Source organism: Scyliorhinus torazame, chromosome 27 (assembly GCF_047496885.1).
Source record: "Scyliorhinus torazame isolate Kashiwa2021f chromosome 27, sScyTor2.1, whole genome shotgun sequence".
Lineage (NCBI taxonomy): Eukaryota > Metazoa > Chordata > Chondrichthyes > Carcharhiniformes > Scyliorhinidae > Scyliorhinus > Scyliorhinus torazame.
Window position 1 is genome coordinate 9,194,793 of NC_092733.1, and position 19,142 is coordinate 9,213,934.

Sequence of the window (19,142 nt, forward strand, 5' to 3'; positions counted from 1 at the left end):
GGGAATCTGGTACTCGCTGCCTGATTGGGTGGTGGAGGCAGGAATCTGGAACTCGCTGCCTGATAGGGTGGTGGAGGTGGGAATCTGGAACTCGCTGCCTGATTGGGTGGTGGAGGCGGGAATCTGGAACTCGCTGCCTGATTGGCTGGTGGAGGCGGGAATCTGGAACTCGCTGCCTGATTGGGTGGTGGAGGCGGGAATCTGGAACTCGCTGCCTGATTGGGTGGTGTAGGCGGGAATCTGGAACTCGCTGCCTGATTGGGTGGTAGAAGCGGGAACCCTCATAACATTTAAGAAGCATTTAGATGAGCACTTGAATCATCGTAGCAGACAACGCTACGCACCGAGTGCTGGCAAATGGGATTTGAAGAGATAGGGGCTTGATGGCAGCCACAGATGCAATGGGCAGAGGGCCTGTGTAAACCTGTATGACGCTAAGTCGAAGGTGAGATCTTTCGGAAGCAACGTTTAAACAGAGAACCCACCTTCCCTCTATGGTGCTATGGAAGACCCACCCTGTCAGTTCAAAGCCCAGCCTGGCCAATGTTTATCCCTCAAAAAAAATCATCAAAAACAGATTTTCTGATCGTTACCTCGCTATTGTTTGTGGGATCTTCCTGTGCCCAACGAGCGGCTGGGTTTATTCCTACGTCCAAACAGTGCCTGCACTTCAGCCGTTTTTGACTGGCCATGAAGTGCTTCAAGATGTGCTCTGGTTGAGAAAAGTCCTCTTTTTCATTTGAACGTTGACACAGGTGGTGATTTGAGATTCGCCTGTCTGGCAGGAAGTGGCCTGACTGCTTTGTCTGATGGATGGCTGTCCTTTTCTTCACCACCAGAGGCAAAAGGAGCCCAGGTGGATCGGGAAGACCAGGGAGAAGCTGGGAAGCCCAGTCAAAGGGGATGTCTCTCTCCCCACTTTCTCCATGAAAACTCCTGTCCATGCTTGTCACATCCAATTATAGAATCGTAAGAACCTTCCACGAGGTGAGAATCCTTTGTCTGAGTCATTGTGATCTGGAAGGCCTGCCTGAAAGAGTAGTGGAAGCAAGTTCCATAATCTACCTTAACAAGGGGATTGAATGTAAACATGAAGGGGGAGAAGGGGCAGAGTTTGGGGGAAAGAGAAAGGGGCTGATTATTTCCCTCGCTGGCCCGATGGGCTGAATGGCCTCCTTCTGTCCTGGTGCGGCCATCAAACCCAAAGCGCATTATCAGTTGTGACAAGATGTAGGTGACACGGCCGTGGCCACTATCGTTATAGGACCTCACCGCCCTTATAAACCGGAACACATTCCTCCCTCGGCTGAGGAGTATCTACTGTCCAGGACACTGGCAATAACTGTTTTGATCTTCTAAGATATGCCCATAGGACCAATCATGTTCAGCCAAGATGGTGGATGGGGGGTGTTGTATTGTGAGGTGATCGACGAGGCAATGTTCAAACACTGAAGAGATTTATTGAACTAAGGCGAACTATATACACTAGACAACACAACTGATACACAGGTCATGTTCCCACGGCTCTCAGACTAACTCTGACCAAGCCCTCCCCCATCCTAAATTCCTGATAGGCTTACGCTTACGCACTGTGTCCCCATCCACTCTAGGCTCGTCAGGGGACCCACAAAGTATCGCCCCTTAAAGGGCTACCACAGGGCTCTGGTCTAATATCTCATTCAACGAATGGCTGCCTTTCTCCCCGTGTCTGCGTGGGTTTCGCCCCCACCACCCAAAAGATGTGCAGGGTAGGTGGATTGGCCACGCTAAATTGCCCCTTAATTGGAAAAAATGAATTTGGTACACTAAATTTATATTTTAAAAAACCAACGGCTGCCTTGACAGTGTAGCACTCCCTCGGTGCTGCATTGTGGTGTCAGCCTGCGTTATGTGCTCAAGTCTCTAGTGCGGGGAACTTGAATTTCCGGAGCTGGATTCCGACCCACAGGGTCCTGACTCAGAGACAGGCGTGCTACCCACGGAGCCAGGGCTTGGCATCTATCGCACTTTAATGAGCGTTCTGGTGCGCCTCTTAACTCTTGAACAACTCGGTTATGGCTCACAGCTATACTGCAGGCAGCGAGGGACAAAGGAGCGACTGGATATTCCCACCTGAAAGACAGATTCATCATTTCCCTTTGGCTGTGCTGCACAATTGGTGTTCGTGTGAGGAAGTAAACTCAGAGCCATCAATGAGGAGAAGCACGACATTGACACCAATCACTTGAGTCGGTCAGCCTGTTGTGAAAATGAGTCACCTGTACACTCAGGTACATAAGAACAAACATATCAGCGAGCACAGAACAGTCTGCGCATTGCATGGGCAAAAGACTACTCCGAGAACAGATCGAACCTTTCTCTGATTTGAAGAAAACGAATAATCGCACCTCTGCAAGAAAATTCACACTGATTTATTTAATTGCCCTCTGCCACTGTGAAATAATTGGCTTTTTGTCGCTCTCCGAGTGCGAAAAGCATCAATCTGGTACCTCACCAGCCTGCAGTGTTCCCATTAAAATGATTTGTGAAGCCTTTCCAATTATAAAGAACAAGGCACTTTTCAAAACAATTGTGTCCCACAAGAAACACGGAAGCTATTTACCTCAACCCTAATCCCAACCCCAAGAAAACTTCCACTTAATATCGCAGTGAGACATTTCCACTTTCCATCCATGTGTTATCTTCGAAGGCATGAGAGCTATAATATTGGCAATTTTACACAATAAATATGTGACCATATTTATGATTCTATTTCCATAACATTGCTCATCCGTATCCCTACTTCAACCTCCCTGCCGTTGAAACCCCCATCTATATTGCCATCTCCACTGCCATCTCCACACTCAGCATTTCCCATGTTAATTAATTTACGGGATGTGGGCGTCTCCGGGTGGGCCGGCATGTGTTGCCCATCCTTAGTTGCCCTTCAGAAGGTGGGGGTGAGCCGCCTTCTTGAACCGCTGCAGTCCTTGAGGTGTAGGTACACCCACTGTGCTGTTAGGTAGGGAGTTACAGGATGTTGCCCCAGCGACAGTGAAGGAACGGCCGATATATTTCCCAATCAGGGCGGTGAGTGAGTTGGAGGGGAACCTCAAGGTGGTGGGGTTCCCAGGTATCTGTTGCTCTAGTCCTTGTAGATAGCAATGGTCATGGGTTTGGAAGGTGCTGCCTAAGGAGCCTTGGTGAGTTACTGCATTGCATCTTGTAGATGGTACACACGGCTGCCACTGTTTGTCGGTGGTGGAGGGTTTGAATGTTTGTGGAAGGGGGAGCGATCAAGCGGGGCTGCTTTGTCCTGGATGGTGTCGGGTTTCTTAGATGTTGTTGGAGCTGCGCTCATCCAGGCAAGTGGAGAGTATTCCATCACACTCCTGACTTGTACCTTATAGATGGTGGACAGGCTTTGGGGGGGTCAGAGGCGAGTTACTCGCCATGGAGTCCTAGCCTTTGACCTGCCCTGGTAGCCACAGTACTAATATGGCTAGTTCAGTTTCTGATCCTCCGAGGCTGGTCCACTGCACATTCCCAATTCTCACGGCGTTCCGTGCCCTCAGCTGCCTGGGCCCGGAGGTCTGGAATTCCCTCTCTGGACCAGAAATTGGCTAACGTCTTTCTTACCCAACCGAATCAAACAACAAATTGAAAAGAAACGTATTTTCCCTGAGAGTGGTGACAATGTGGAACTCGCTACCCAAAGAGCATTGGGAGAATGGATGCATTTAAGGAGGTGTGAGATGTCCATATAGAAGTGAGTGGAGGACTAGGCTGATCGGGTGAGGTGGAGAGGGCTCATGGATGCCTGTGTGGTGTATAAACGCCGACATGGGTTAGGTGGGCTGGCCGCTCTGTCTCTGTGCTGTATATTATATATAATTGTGTATCCACGTGGCCCAATGTTACTCCCTGGTAAAGTCAATGGTAGAGGTCATTGGGAAGCATGTAGAGTTTGCCTCGTCACTTTGAGTAACAAACCTTTGTATCATCCTCACTCACTGCCACCACGTGCTTGCTGCCGCCTCCAGGTCGAACAATACCATGAAGAATCAGAAGAAATGCTACGGGCAAGGGAGATGGGCGACACAGTAGCACAGTGGTTAGCACTGTTGCTTCACAGCGCCAGGGTCCCAGGTTCGATTCCCGGCTCGAGTCACTGTCTGTGCGGAGTCTGCACGTTCTCCCCGTGTCTGCGTGGGTTTCCTCCGGTTTCCTCCGACATGTCCCGAAAGACTTGCTGTTAGGTGAATTGGACATTCTGAATTCTCCCTCGGTGTACCCGAACAGGCGTCGGAATGTGGCGACTAGGAGACTTTCACAGTAACTTAACTGCGGTGTTAATGTAAGCCTACTTGTGACACTAAAGATGATTCTTATTATTATGAGTTAATACGAAACGGAGTGGGCTTTGGAGTAATAATAGAGCACTAACTCTACGTTTCCGACCAAGCTGTGAGAATATCATTTTCCAATTAAATGCTATGCGGGAGCTGCAAGAATCTCACCACGTTGTTAATGGTCAGTATTTACTATCAGAGAAAATGGAAATGAACCCCTCACTGACTCTCTCAGTTAGCGTGTGCTAAATCGCTCGCGTTAACCTGCGCAATTGCGAAAACTATTCATTGGAATAAAAATTAATGGTTAGGTTAAAGAGATTTGGTAACACAGTGATGTCAGTGCAGGGAAAGGGGGAGCAAATTGGAAATAGCTCAATGGAGTTGGGAGTGTTTGTTGATCCACAGGCTGAAGTGACAAAGAAAAAAACCCCAAAATGTTTCTGAAAGCTGCAGTATGGATGACTAACTACAGAAGGAAACCACCTCGGAGGGAATGTGGCGAGCACGCAGTGGCAGTGAAGGCAGACAATACAAAGACTGTTACTCAAAGTGAAATGAAATGAAATCAAAATCGCTTATTGTCACAAGTGGGCTTCAAATGAAGTTACTGTGAAAAGCCCCTAGTCGCCACATTCCGGCGCATGTTCGGGGAGGCTGGTCCGGGAAGTGAAGAGACAAGATTGGGAAGGTATCCTTGAAGGGCAAGCAGTCACCATCGTAAGTCAATCACGGGATGGATGAACATGGGTTGTGAGGAAGGGATAATATTTTTCCATGATAACATAAGAGAAACAGAGTTGGTGGGCGGAATTTCCCGGCCATTCCGGTTGGTCGACCCGACAGTGACCCCATCCCCACTGTTAGTTTCCGGGAAAATCCCACCCAATGTTTTGAGTTTGCTTGACTCTTCCCCAGAATGGTATAAGAAGATTCAGTAGTAACTTTCAGAAGAAAATTGTAGAGAGAATTGAAGGGGGGGGCGGGGGGGGGGGGGGGGGGCGGGGGGTGCGGGTGCGGGGGGGCGGGGGGCGGGGGGGGCGGGGGGGGCGGGGGGGGCGGGGGGGCGGGGGCGGGGGGGGAAGTTTGCAGGGAAACTAATCAGGTAGTTCTTTCAAAGAGATGGTCTCGGTGAAATGGTCACCATCGCCGCCATACCATGGTGAACACTCACGGGGCTATGTTGTGTTTTTCCAAAGAAATTGGACCATTAAAGCAAGATAATAATACAATAGCTTATTGTCACAAGTAGGCTTCAATGAAGTGACTGTGAAAAGCCCCTAGTCGCCACATTCCGGCGTCTGTTCGGATAGGCTGGTACGGGAATTGAACCGTGCTGCTGGCCTTGTTCTGCATTACAAGCCAGCTGTTTAGTCCGCTGTGCTAAACCAGCCTCTAAAATGAAAACTGCTTATTGTCACAAGTAGGCTTCAACTGAAGTTACTGTGAAAAGCCCCTAGTCGCCACATTCCAGCACCTGTTCGGGGAGGCTGGTACGGGAATTGAACTGTGCTGCTGGCCTGCTTTCAATGCCAGCGATTTAGCCCTGTGCTAAACAGCCTCTCCAGATCTGGCATATTGAAGGAATGGGGCAAGGTACACATTGTCCAAATAGATTACTTCCGAAGCACTGTGGCAGTAAATGATTGGTTGTGAAGCACCTTGCAACGTCCTGAGGGCATGAAGGTACCCTAAAAATGTAAAATCTTTCATCCATTATTTTTATTACAAATGATACGTGAGAGAAAAAGTCTCAAAAACTAAAGAAAGAACATAAGAGATTTCACACGATACGGTATTAGATAGTGGCTAATGTTCTGAACTAGTAATCCACAACCCCTGACTGATGTCTTGGTGACGTGAGTTCAAATCCCACCATGGAAACTGGGCTGTTCAAAGTAAATTAATTGAATAAAGTCAGTGATGATGACCTCTCTGCTTCACGAATGCCCTCCGTTGAAGGAAATCTGCCACCCTTACCTGGTCTGGCCTACATTGTGTCTCCAGACCCAAAACACCCGTATCCTTTTTTGATTTACAGACAGGATGTGGTTAGACCAGCATTTATTGCCCATCCCTAATTGCCCTGAGAAGGTGATGATGAGTTGCCTTCTTGAACCACCACAGTCCACGTGGTGCATCCATGGTGCAGGGAGGGCATTCCAGGATTTTTACCCAGTCACAGTGACTTTTGTGGATGGTGGACAGGCTTTGGGGGGGATCAGAAGGTAGGTTGTAGCTTCCTCCCCTGGTCCGCACACCCCAACAGAAATCCAACTCCTGGAATTGTAAAACCGAAACTGGCTGGAAGGTGGCGAATGGGAGGTTTACCATAACTCTGAGGCGATGCCAAGGGGGAAGGAGGTGAATGAAGGGGGAACAGACATATGAGAATAAGGTAGGAAGAATCTTGCCTGGATCAACACAAAATAGTTGGGCAGAATGCCCTGTTCTGTGCTGTAATATTTACGCTCTTCTATGTAGCTATTTCTATTTAAAAAGAGCTCCTCAAAGGTTAGTACCTTGGCCTCCTGATCCCCCCCCCCCCCCCACCCCCGTCGCCCGCTACTCCCTCACATCGATCGTAACGCACATCGTGACACATCTAAACATAAATTCTTCCTGAGGTTTTCGCAACCAGTACAAAAAATTGACATTTTGCAGGGGAATATAGGCCAGTGGGGCGGTGCAAAGTGCGGCAGGAGAGTGACCGGATAAACGGAGTTATGTCACAGGTAAAGGATTACTTCAAAGGGTTGATATGACAACAAAATGGAAAGCAGGAACATTAATACCGTGGCTAACAATGCAATCATTGTCCTGGGCTCTTGACAACGTTCCTGATTAGAACAAGTAGGCAATAAAAGAATTCCGCCGGGGAAATATGATTAGGGATTGTGATCATTCTGGGAGTGGAGGCTGACCTCTGGGCAATGAGGGCACCACGAAGGACGACTGTTTCACAGGGGGGAGGGGGCCTCCAGCAGTGAACCGGGTCGTTGCTTTCCTGGACAGAGAATTCAGTCATTCATTAACCAGCTGGAAACGGGTCAACCAAGCCCAATGATAAAAAAAAGACAAAATAGGTATTGCATTTGCATAGCTCCTTTCATGGCCTCAGGGCATCTCAGGAAGCGCCAACTTGGTCATGGCTGTAATGTAGGAAATGCAACAAGCTAAAGCACACAGCAAGATCCCACACATAGAAATATGAGAATGGCCAGGTAATCCATTTGAGTCAGATCCGCCAAAAATGCTGGAAATGCTCAGTTGGTCGGGTCAGGTCAGGTCAGGTCAGGTTAGGTTAGGTCAGGTCAGGTTAGGTTAGGTCAGGTCAGGTTAGGTCAGGTCAGGCCAGGTCAGGTCAGGTCAGGTCAGGTCAGGTTAGGTCAGGTTAGGTCAGGTTAGGTCAGGCAGCACCTGGGGGTGAGTGCTTTTCACCCATGCTTTTCTGCCTGTCCCCACCCTGTGTCTGTCCACCAATCCGCCAGGCTCCATCAGGGACCCTATCCCGTTTACCGTCTCCCGGGGAGGGGGCCTGGAGGTGAAGGCTGAGACCATCGGGGTCTCCACACAGCGGTTCTCGACCCTCCAGGCAGTGAACAGAGACAAGCTATTCCACTGCAGCGTGCAGCCCGGCTGAGCACCACACCCTCCCCCTGCCCCACCCTCCCGGCCTCCCTACAACCTGGGTACCAGCCAGTGCAGGAAGAGGCTCCCGTCACAGGGTCAGGAAGAGGCTCCCGTCACAGGGTCTCAGAGCACAACTGCAGCTTCCTCCCCTGCCCCACACACTTCTTAAAAATATAAATGTTTTTTAATTGCGTTTGGTACAAGTTATAGATACAGGTATATAAAACATGCAGGCTGTAGGAAATATAGCCGGACAGGAGAAGTCTTTCGGCCCCTCTCTCCCATTCTCTCCCTTTTTACAGATATCTAACTGGGGTGGAAATGCATTTCACATTCTTTTGTGCCGTTGCCTCGGGATCGGCCATTGCTCGTTTCCCCTTCCCGTTGTTCATTGCGTTCTCTCGCCGTGCTGGGGTTGCTGCCACTCTTGTCTACCCCTGTGCTCTCCCCCCCCCCCCCCCATCATTGAGTTCTCTTATCTCTTCCCCCTTCTGGCTGCCCTTTTTTGTTCTCCCCCCTTCCCCCCTTCCCACCCCCCTTCACTGCCCCCCCCCCCCCATTCTTTCTTGTTGGGTTTTGCCACTTCACCTTGCTCTCCATCCCGCCCCCCCCAGGGTCCTCCCTCTCTTTCCTCTTTCGGACTTCTCCTGGCTATTTCTCCCTGGCTACTTATTTATTTATTTATTAATATAAATTTAGAGTACCCAATTAATTTTTTCCAATTATGGGGGAATTTAGCGCGGCCAATCCACCGACCCTGCACATCTTTGGGTTGTGGGGGTGAGGCCCACACAGACACGGGGAGAATGTGCAAACTCCACGCGGACAGTGACCCGGGGCCGGGATCGAACCTGGGACCTCGGCCCCGTGAGGCAGCAGTGCTAACCACTGCGCCACCTTGCTGCCCGGCTACTTATTTATTAAGTCTGTCCACCAATCCACCAGGTTCCATCGGGGACCCTATCCCGTTTACCGTCTCCCGGGGAGGGGGCCTCCTTCTGCACTGTAAATTCAATGATAATCTATGATTAATCTAGGACAAAGGTTCGGCACAACATCGTGGGCCGAAGGGCCTATTCTGTGCTGTATTTTCTATGTTCTATGTATGTGTCGGCCACAAACAGGTCCCTGGCCACGCGCCAAACAGAAATCCAACACCGGCAATACCCCTGAATTGTAAAAACCCAAAACTGGCTGGAAATGTTATTGAACTGGAACAGAAGGAAGTTGACAGCTGCCAGTAGGGAGGCAGTAAACAAGTAACAGGGACGGTCAAGGGAACGAACAATTTCAAAGGCAGAGGGGGAGTATGCGCTTCAAGCTTCTTTTTTTAAAAATGCGGTTCTTTCCACCCAGTAAGTTATTTGAGCGGAAGGACAAGTTAAAGTAAACTCTTTTTTAATGTGCCATACTTCATTGCTGTCTGCGATGAGCCTCCCCCTCCCCAACCCCCCCCCCCCCCCCCCCCATTGGCTGTGAGTAGGGCATCTGGAGAAAAGGGTTGGTTATAAAAGCATTTCACAGGCACAGTGAGAGAGAGAGTGTGAGAGAGAGAGAGTAAAAATCGAAGGCAGGGAGTTGCGAAGTGGACAAGCTGGTTTAGGCAGCCAGATCAGGAGACTGATACCACAGATGGACTAATGGATTGGAGGAGGTTTCGCATTGACGACAAACAAGCTGGCTTTCATTTCAAAATCTAGATTTCTCTGCGCGAATGTGAAAAGGAAATAAGTTCTATTTTTGTTTCCCCACCCCCTCCCTCCACTCTCTCCCTCCCTCCCCTCGTTCTCTCTCTCAATCCTTCACACAACCAGAAAAGGCGGAAGAAACCGCAAATGCTTTCTTCACCGGTGGAGGAAGTGTTCGTCGCCTTCCCCTTTTTAATTCGGATTTCTTTTCTGACTTCTGCTCCGTTGTAGCTGATGGTGTGAGAGAGCGAGAGAGAGAGAGAGAGAAGGATGCAGAGCTGAACGTGATCAGCTTGGAAGCTCTGCAGCCTCCGCACCTCTGGAAAAGAGCCGGTACCCCCCAATCCCCGAGAGAGTCCCTCCCCACCCACCCCCGCTAACCGAACGTCGGACCCGTGCTGCAGGACAGGAGCAGCTCTCCACGCCCGGTGATACCGCTGGAGGACCCGTCATTCCGCAGGCAGAGAGCGCTGGCCATTCCCTCACAGGGTGAAGAAACTTTGGGAGGCGACCTTTACAGTGGCAGCTCCTGCTGCCCCGTTCCTTCAGCGGGCCTGCACCATCAAGGAGAGGGACAGGAATAAAGGTATGAAAATGAAATGCAAATCGCTTATTGTCACAAATAGGCTTCAAATGAAGTTACTGTGAAAAGCCCCTAGTCGCCACATTCCAGCGCCTGTTCGGGGAGGCTGTTACGGGAATTGAACCGTGCTACTGGCCTGCTTTGGTCTGCTTTCAAAGCCAGCAGTTTAGCCCTGTGCTAAACAGCCTCTCAAATGATAAAACGTCTGTGGTGATTGAGACAATTTCATCGGGCAGGGGGGTTGGTAACCAGAGGGGCACAGATCTAAGGTAATTGGTGAAAGAATCAACAAGAGAATTCTTCTTGGCTGTAAGGGCGGTGGGAGCACATTCAATGCCAACTTTTAATCTTTATTGGTGTAACAAGTTGGCTGGCACACTGCAATGAGGTTACTGTGAAAATCCCCCAGTCGCCACACTCCGGCGCCTGTTCGGGTTCACGGAGGGAGAATTCAGAATGTCCAATTCACCTAACAGCACGTCTTTCGGGACTTGTGGGAGGAAACCAGAGCACCCGGAGGAAACCCACGCAGACACGGGGAGAACGTGCAGACTCTGCACAGACAGTGACCCAAGCCGGGAATCAACCCCGGGTCCCTGGCGCTGTGAAGCAACAGTGCTAACCACTTGCTACCATGTACAAAATCCCTGAAGGGGAGAATTTGCAGGGACATGGGGGTAAGAGCTGCCGATTGGGACTATAATTTGATAGAGCAGTCAAAACGCCAATGCGTAGGGTACGGTGGGCCAAATGGATGATTAAATTGGGAAGTTTGTCAGAAGTTGTGTTTACATTTCTTAAATCTCTGTAACGTCCCATCAAGCAGGCATGGAGAACTATAAAGAGCGACAAGGCAGCATCCAGCCTCAATTTGCCAGCTGTGCCTCAGTGGGTAGCTGTATCTCATATCTGGGTCCGAAGGCTGTCTCACTCCAGAGACTTTGTGTGCAATCCTCTGAAAGATTCAGCAGTGGGGGAGGGCTGCACTGCCAGAGGTACAGTACCTCACATGAGCGGTTAAAGGGCGATCCCACTTGCTCTCTTTTCGATGGAGAGCGGTGGACTGATTCCTGAAGTCCTCGCAAAACACTGACCCAACACCAGTTTAAAAAATGATTATCAAAATACTTAATCGGAAGTAACATTTTAAAATTTGGCATGCTTTAAAAATGTCTGACAACCATTAAAAGCCAAAGGTATGAGATTCCATATTCGTAATAGTGCTTTATCAAAATGCTGTTTGTGGAATCTTGCCAAAAGTGTTTAATTAATCTGTAAAGTGATTTAGGATGTCATGACGTGGGGGTGGATGCTATATAAATGCAGGTTCCTTCTGTCAACCCGTATCCGCTTTAGATTTGAGGATCTGTCCTCTGTCACTATCGCTGGCTCTGTCGCTAATTCCCGTGTTCACAATTCAGATGGAAATTTCCAATGTAAACAAGTCACGCTGTAGTTACACCTGCCTGCCTGTGGCAAAGAGGAGGCGCCGTTTCATGGCCAGAGGGCTGAACTCACCAATTTGCTGAGTTTTATTTGAAAGGAGTGGGAGGAAGTTATCCGCAGCCCATAATGTGCGGCATGAAAATATACTTCAGGGGTGAGGGGTTTGCTGTTTTTGGTGCAAACCTTTGAGCTATGGTATTCGTGCTTCACATCTGTCAGGGGAAGGAAGTGGGATCACGGAGCTCTCTTCCTGTTGACTGATCACAGGATGAAATCTGACTGCCTGTGAATTTCAGTACATCCGTCATCTGAAAGTGCCTCCCTGAACTTGAAGTCACCCGAAACCCAGCTGCCTGTGTTTTGACTCGGTTAAGTACCGTTCCCCTATCACCGCCGCCCTGAGCTTGCTGACATATGTTGGCTCCTAGTCAAGCAGTGTCTTGGTTTTAAAATTACCATTCTTGTTTTCACATCCCCCCCCCCCCCCCCCCCCCACGGCCTTGTCCCCATTCTCTGGAATCTTCTCCAATCCCACAAACCCTTTGAAGCTTCTCGATTCTGGTCTATTGTTCATTCCCAATCATAACCACTCCACCCTTAGTGGCTGAACACAGACACAACCCACAGACACATGCACATGCATCCAGGCACACGCCTGCACACTCCACACACATGCACTCAGATGCATGTACATACCAGAGACACACACACGCATACAGACGTACACCCCATATACGCACACGTGGACACTCACACACACACGGCTTGGCTAGACCAGGGAGGGTTCACAATTCACCTAATTTCAGGAATCAATTTTTTTAATGCCCATTAGAACCAGCTTCAATATCAGCTGCTGAGCCCTGGTTAGCAAGAATATAATTTAGGAAAAAATAAATACATTTTGGGTTCCCCCCAAAAAATGTTTGAGACAAAACCAAGTGTCCAAGTTTACGTTCTAAACTGTCAGCTGAGAGAGGAAGGAGCAGAACTTGCTATTTATTCAAAGAAGCCAAGTAGTGTGTCAGTCAGAAGGGCTTTAAGGGGAGATTAAGGCCATGATCTTTCTTGTGGTTATTTCATGTGTCTGTGTACATTCATGAGACAGACATGCACAAAATAGATTTTTACAATGTTTAACATGTATTTATGGGATGTGGGTGTCGCTGGTTAGGCCCAGCATTTATTGCCCATCCCCTAATTGCCCCTTGAGAAGGTGGGGGTGAGCTGCCTTCTTGAGCCAGTGCATGTGGAATAGGTCCACGCACGGTGCTGTTCGAGAGGGAGTTGCAGAGTTGTCACTGGGCGGTGTTGAGATTTGTGAGTGTTGGTGGAGCTGCACTCAGTGAGTTACTCGTTGCAGGATTCCCAGCCTCTGACCGAATGTTTAAATAGCTAGTCCAGTGCAAGGCATCTTTTCTGAAACGACCTCCAGTTCCTACACTTGTTCCCTCACCATCCATTCTGCCAATCCCCCCCACCCACCCCCCACCGACTTCATTACAGATGTTCCCTTTCGTCCCATCCTTTCGTCCTATCCTTTCGTCCTATCCTTTCTGCCCAACCACCCCCTCCGCCCCCTCGCCCCCACCAAACATGCTAAGCATTTCCAATATTTTCTGTTCTCATTCCAACTTCTAATGGGCTTTTCGTCAACTCTTTGTCTCTGATTGTTCAGTGATTTTAGACAAGAAATGGACTTGTTTCCCACATCAGGTCATGGTCAGGCTGCAGTGGAAAACAAAGGGAGGCCGGGTGTGTTTGGGGGGGGGGGATTTGTCTTGTTATATTGAAGTTGGGGCAAGTGATATTTTGAACATATGAACATAAGAGCTAACAGCACACAGAGGCCGTTCGGCCCCTCAACATAAGAACATAAGAACATAAGAACATAAGAACATAAGAACATAAGAACTAGGAGCAGGAGTGGACCATCTGGCCCCTTGAGCCTGCTCCGCCATTCAATGAGATCATGGCTGATCTTTTGTGGACTCAGCTCCACTTTCCGGCCCGAACACCATAACCCTTAATCCCTTTATTCTTCAAAAAACTATCTATCTTTATCTTAGAAACATTTAATGAAGGAGCCTCTACTGCTTCACTGGGCAAGGAATTCCATAGATTCACAACCCTTTGGGTGAAGAAGTTCCTCCTAAACTCTGTCCTAAATCTACTTCCCCTTATTTTGAGGCTATGCCCCCTAGTTCTGCTTTCACCCGCCAGTGGAAGCAACCTGCCCACATCTATCCTATCCCCTTCATAATCTTATATGTTTCTATAAGATCCACCCTCATCCTTCTAAATTCCAACGAGTACAGTCCCAGTCTACTCAACCTCTCCTTGTAATGCAACCCCTTCAGCTCTGGGATTAACCTAGTGACTCTCCTCTGCACTCCCTCCAGTGCCAGTACGTCCTCGAGCCTGCTCCGCCGTTCTATGATATCGTGGCTGATCGGATTGTAACCTCAACCCACAATCCTGCCGACCCCTGATAACCTTTCACCCCCTTGTCTATCAAGAATCCATCCAGCTCTGCCTGAATAATTCTGCTTCCACCGTATTTCGAGGAAGAGAGTTCCAGAGATTCACCACCCTCCGAGCGAAAAAAAATTCTCCTAATTTCCGTCTTAATTTCCCTTATTTTTAAACAGCGACCTCTCTAGTTCCAGATTCTCCCACAAGAGGAAACATTCTCTCCACATCCACCCTGTCAACACCCCTCAGGGTCTTAAAGGTTTCGATCAAGTCGCCTCTTACTCTGCTAAACTCCAGTGGATACAAACCCAACCTCTCCAACCTTTCCTCATAAGGCAACCCGCCCATTCCTGGTGTTAGTCTGCTAACCCCTCTCTGAACTGCTTCCAACATATTTACATCTTTCCTTAGATAACGGGACCAATACTGTACCCAGCACACTAGATGTGGTCTCCGCTGATGTCCTGTACAACTGAAGCATAACCTCCCTACTTTTCCTCTCACAATAAATTATAACATTATATTGCTTTCCTAATTATTTGCTGCACCTGTATACCAGCCTTATGTGGTTCATGCACTCAGACACCCAGATCCCTCTGCAGCTCAGATCTCTGCAATCTCTCACCATTTAGATAGTACACTTATTGTCTTCTTCCCGCCAGGTTGGAGAATGTCACATTTTCCCACATTATACTCCATTTCCCAGATGTTTGCCCACTCACTTAACCTCTGTGTCCCTTTGTAACCTCCTTACGTTCTCTTCACTATTTGCTTTCCACCCTATATTTATGTTGCCCAATGACAAAAACTGAACATGAAGCACAACTACAGTGATTTTATTGAGTTCTCAACTAGGGGAATTGCTCCTTTGGGAGCCCGGCATAGACATGATGGGCTGAATGGCCTCCTTCTGTGCTGTAAGCATTCTGGAATACTCTGAAAAGTTTTGGTCCCCTTATCTAAGGAAGGTGGATACAGAATTGGCTAGATCATAGAAGGCAGAGAGTAGCATGGAAGGATGTTTTTCTAATTGGAGGGCTGTGACCAGTGGTGTTCCACAGGGATCAGTGCTGGGACCTTTCCTCTTTGTAGTATATATAAATGATTTGGAGGAAAATGTAACTGGTCTGATTAGTAAGTTTGCAGACGACACAAAGGTTGGTGGAATTGCGGATAGCGATGAGGACTGTCAGATGATACAGCAGGATTTAGATTGTTTGGAGACTTGGGCGGAGAGATGGCAGATGGAGTTTAATCCGGACAAATGTAAGGTAATGCATTTTGGAAGGTCTAATGCAGGTAGGGAATATAAAGTGAATGGTAGAACCCTCAAGAGTATTGAAAGTCAAAGAGATCTAGGAGTACAGGTCCACAGGTCACTGAAAGGGGCAACACAGGTGGAGAAGGCAGTCAAGAAGGCAGTCAAGAAGGCATACGGCATGCTTGCCTTCATTGGCCGGGGCATTGAGTATAAGAATTGGCAAGTCATGTTGCAGCTGTATAGAACCTTAGTTAGGCCACACTTGGAGTATAGTGTTCAATTCTGGTCGCCACACTACCAGAAGGATGTGGAGGCTTTAGAGAGGGTGCAGAAGAGATTTGCCAGAATGTTGCCTGGTATGGAGGGCATTAGCTATGAGGAGCGGTTGAATAAACTCGGTTTGTTCTCACTGGAACGACGGAGGTTGAGGGGCGACCTGTTAGAGGTCTACAAAATTATGAGGGGCATAGACAGAATAGATAGTCGGAGGCTTTTCCCCAGGGTAGAGGGGTCAATTACTAGGGGGCATAGGTTTAAGGTGCGAGGGGCAAGGTTTAGAGTAGATGTACAAGGCAAGTTTTTTACACAGAGGGTAGTGGGTGCCTGGAACCCGCTGCCGGAGGAGGTGGTGGAAGCAGGGACGACAGTGACATTTAAGGGGCATCTTGACAAATACATGAATAGGATGGGAATAGAGGGATACGGACCCAGGAAGTGCAGAAGATTGTAGTTTAGTCGGGCAGCATGGTCGGCACGGGCTTGGAGGGCCGAAGGGCCTGTTCCTGTGCTGCACTTTTCTTTGTTCTTTGTTGAAAGACATCCTGGCATGGGAAACAGTCCAGAGGAGGTTCACTGGGCTGATCCCCGGGTATGGAGCGGTTTTCTTACGAGGAGAGGCTGAGTAGCTTGGGCTTGAACTCATTGGAGTTTAGAAGAATGAGAGGCGACCTTATTGAGACATATCGGATTCTCAGGGGGCTGGTCAGGATAAATGCTGAGAGATTGTTTCTCCATGTGGGAGAGTCTAGGACCAGAGGGCATAATCTCAGAGTCAGGGGATCACACATTTCAGACAGAGATGAGAAGGAATTTCTTCTCTCAGAGGGGAGTGAATCTGTGGAATTCTTTCCCGCAGAGAGATGTAGAGGTCGGGTCGTTAAGTATGTTCAAGGCCGAGAGATACAGAATTTTAATCAGTGAGAGAATTGAGGGTTATGGGGATAAGGCGGGAAAGCGGAGTTGGGGATTATCGGATCAGTCACAATCTCATTGAATGGCGGAGCAGACTCGATGGGCCGAATGGCCTACTTCTGCTCCTCTATCTCATGGTCTTCTGTGATTCCACTCCAACCGCACAACATCGCTGTGAAACTTGAGTGTCCTGCATTCCCCCGCACTGACCCTAAGGTTACTGACCCTAAGGTTACTGACCCTAAGGTTACTGACCCTAAAGTTACTGACCCTAAAGTTACTGACCCTAAAGTTACTGACCCAAGCAATATAAGGGGCAGATTTCTGCGGGGGTGGGGGGCAGGGGGGGGGAGGCAGTCCGTCAATTCCAAAACCCCAGTTCGGTCAAGATGGAGGCAAAGTGATGGTCGATTGATCCACATTTGACTGAAATCCAGATGCCAGTGTGTGCTAACCCTTCCTATCTTCCACTCTTCTAATTCAATTGCCATGACTAACAGTAAAATCAATTCCTTATTATTCCCAGGAGTGTGATAATGGAGAAGAGTGCTCGGTCGGTGAAATACTGCTGTTCAATGATTAAATAAACTCCGCTGTGCTGTGCTTCTTGTAGCTACTCCAACCAGGGGATCTGCTCTCACAGTGTGTCACGTTCGTCTGTCAGGCACCATCCTCTGGAGTTCACCTGAAACCACTTTGTGACTTACCTATCGCCCCCCCCCCCCCCCCTCCTCCCCCCCCTCCTCCCACCTTTCTGCTCCCTCCACTGTGCCCTCCAGATGAGGGGTCAGATTTTCCGGCCTCCCGGTCGCTGTTGGCGGGATTGTCTGTTCCCGCCGCTGTCCATGGTAATTCCCATTGAAGCCACCCTGCGCCCTCCGGAAATCCGGAGGCGGGCGTGCACTGCCTGCAGGACCAGAGAACCCCACCACCAGCGATTGGCTGGAGAATTCTGCTGACCAAATGGTCAATGTACTGACAAGTTCTTTTCTGGATGTGATTTTCGAGAAATCATTTTGCTCTTGTAATTTCAAACACCTCTTCACTTCCCCATCAAAAAGAGAATTGAACCATGTCCCCTTGACATTCATTAGTATCACCATCACTGAAATCCCCCACAACATAGAATCATAGAATTTACAGTGCAGAAGGAGGCCATTCGGCCCATCGAGTCTGCACCGGCTCTTGGAAAGAGCACCCTGCCCAAGCCCACACCTCCACCCTATCCCCATAACCCAGTAACCCCACCCAACACTAAGGGCAATTTTGGACACTAAGGGCAATTTAGCACGGCCAATCCACCTAACCTGCACATCTTTGGACTGTGGGAGGAAACCGGAGCACCCGGAGAAAGCCCATGAACACACGGGGAGAACGTGCAGACTCCGCACAGATAGTGACCCCAGCCGGGAATCGAACCTGGGACCCTGGAGCTGTGAAGCAATTACGCTACCGTGCTGCCCAACATCCTGGGGGTTACCATTGATCAGAAACTGAACTGGACCCAGCCACATAAATACTATGGCTACCAGAGCAGGTCAGAGGCTGGGAAGCTCGACACCATTCAGGGTCTGATGATCATAATCTTAAAACCTGTATTCGTGTCACAAGTAGGGTTACATTAACACTGCAATAAAGTTACTGTGAAAAGCCCCTCGTGTCCACATTCCGGCGCCTGTTCGGGTACACTGAGGGAGAATTCAGAATGCCTACTTTACCTAACAGGCACCTCTTTCGGAACTTGTGGGAGTAAACCGGAGCACCCGGAGGAAACCCACACAGACACGGGGAGAACGTGCAGACTCCGCACAGACAGTGACCTGAGCCGGGAATCGAACCCGGGTCCCCAACTTGATTGGCACCCCTTCCACAAACATTCATTCCCTCCACCACTGATGCACAGTAGCAGCCGTGTGTACCATCTACAAGATGCACTGCAGAAACTCACCAAGGTTCCTTAGGCAGCACCTCGTAAACCCACAACCGCTCCCATCTAGAAGGACCAAGGCAGCCCCACCAGCTGGAGGTTCTCCTCCAAGCCACTCACCATCCAGATTTGGAAATATATTGCCCGTTCCTTCACTGTCCCTGGGACAAATCCTCCCTAACTGCACTGTGGGTGTACCTACACCACACGGACTGCAGCGGTTCAAGAACATGGCCATCTTCTCAAGGGCAATTAGGGATAGTAACAAAATGTTGGGCCCAGCTAAGGAACCCCTCAGCCCATAAATACATTTTTAATGACTTTCTAAAAATAAATTTAGAGTACCCAATTCATTTAATTAAAGGGCAATTTGGCGCGGCCAATCCACCTACCCTGCACATCTTTGGGTTGTGGGGGTGAAACCCACGCAAACACGGGGAGAATGTGCAAACGCCCCACGGACAGTGACCCAGAGCCGGGATCGAACCTGGGACCTCGGCGCCGTGAGGCTGCAGTGCTAACCCACTGTGCCACCGTGCTGCCCGAATTTTTAATAACTTGCCTTACGATCTGCAAATGTAGAATAATAAACATTCGTCATTCACATTTT

General features: G+C 49.1%; 1 protein-coding gene across 1 annotated transcript in view; it reads left to right on the plus strand.

Moving 5' to 3' along the window:
• The first annotated feature begins 9,513 nt into the window (after positions 1-9,513).
• Positions 9,514-19,142, plus strand: part of LOC140403187 (prostaglandin E2 receptor EP1 subtype-like) — a 32,037-nt gene continuing 22,408 nt past the window's right edge. The window contains exon 1 of the mRNA XM_072490921.1: positions 9,514-10,238. The gene's annotated coding sequence lies outside the window, so the exon portion shown is untranslated. The remainder of the gene's footprint in view (positions 10,239-19,142) is intronic.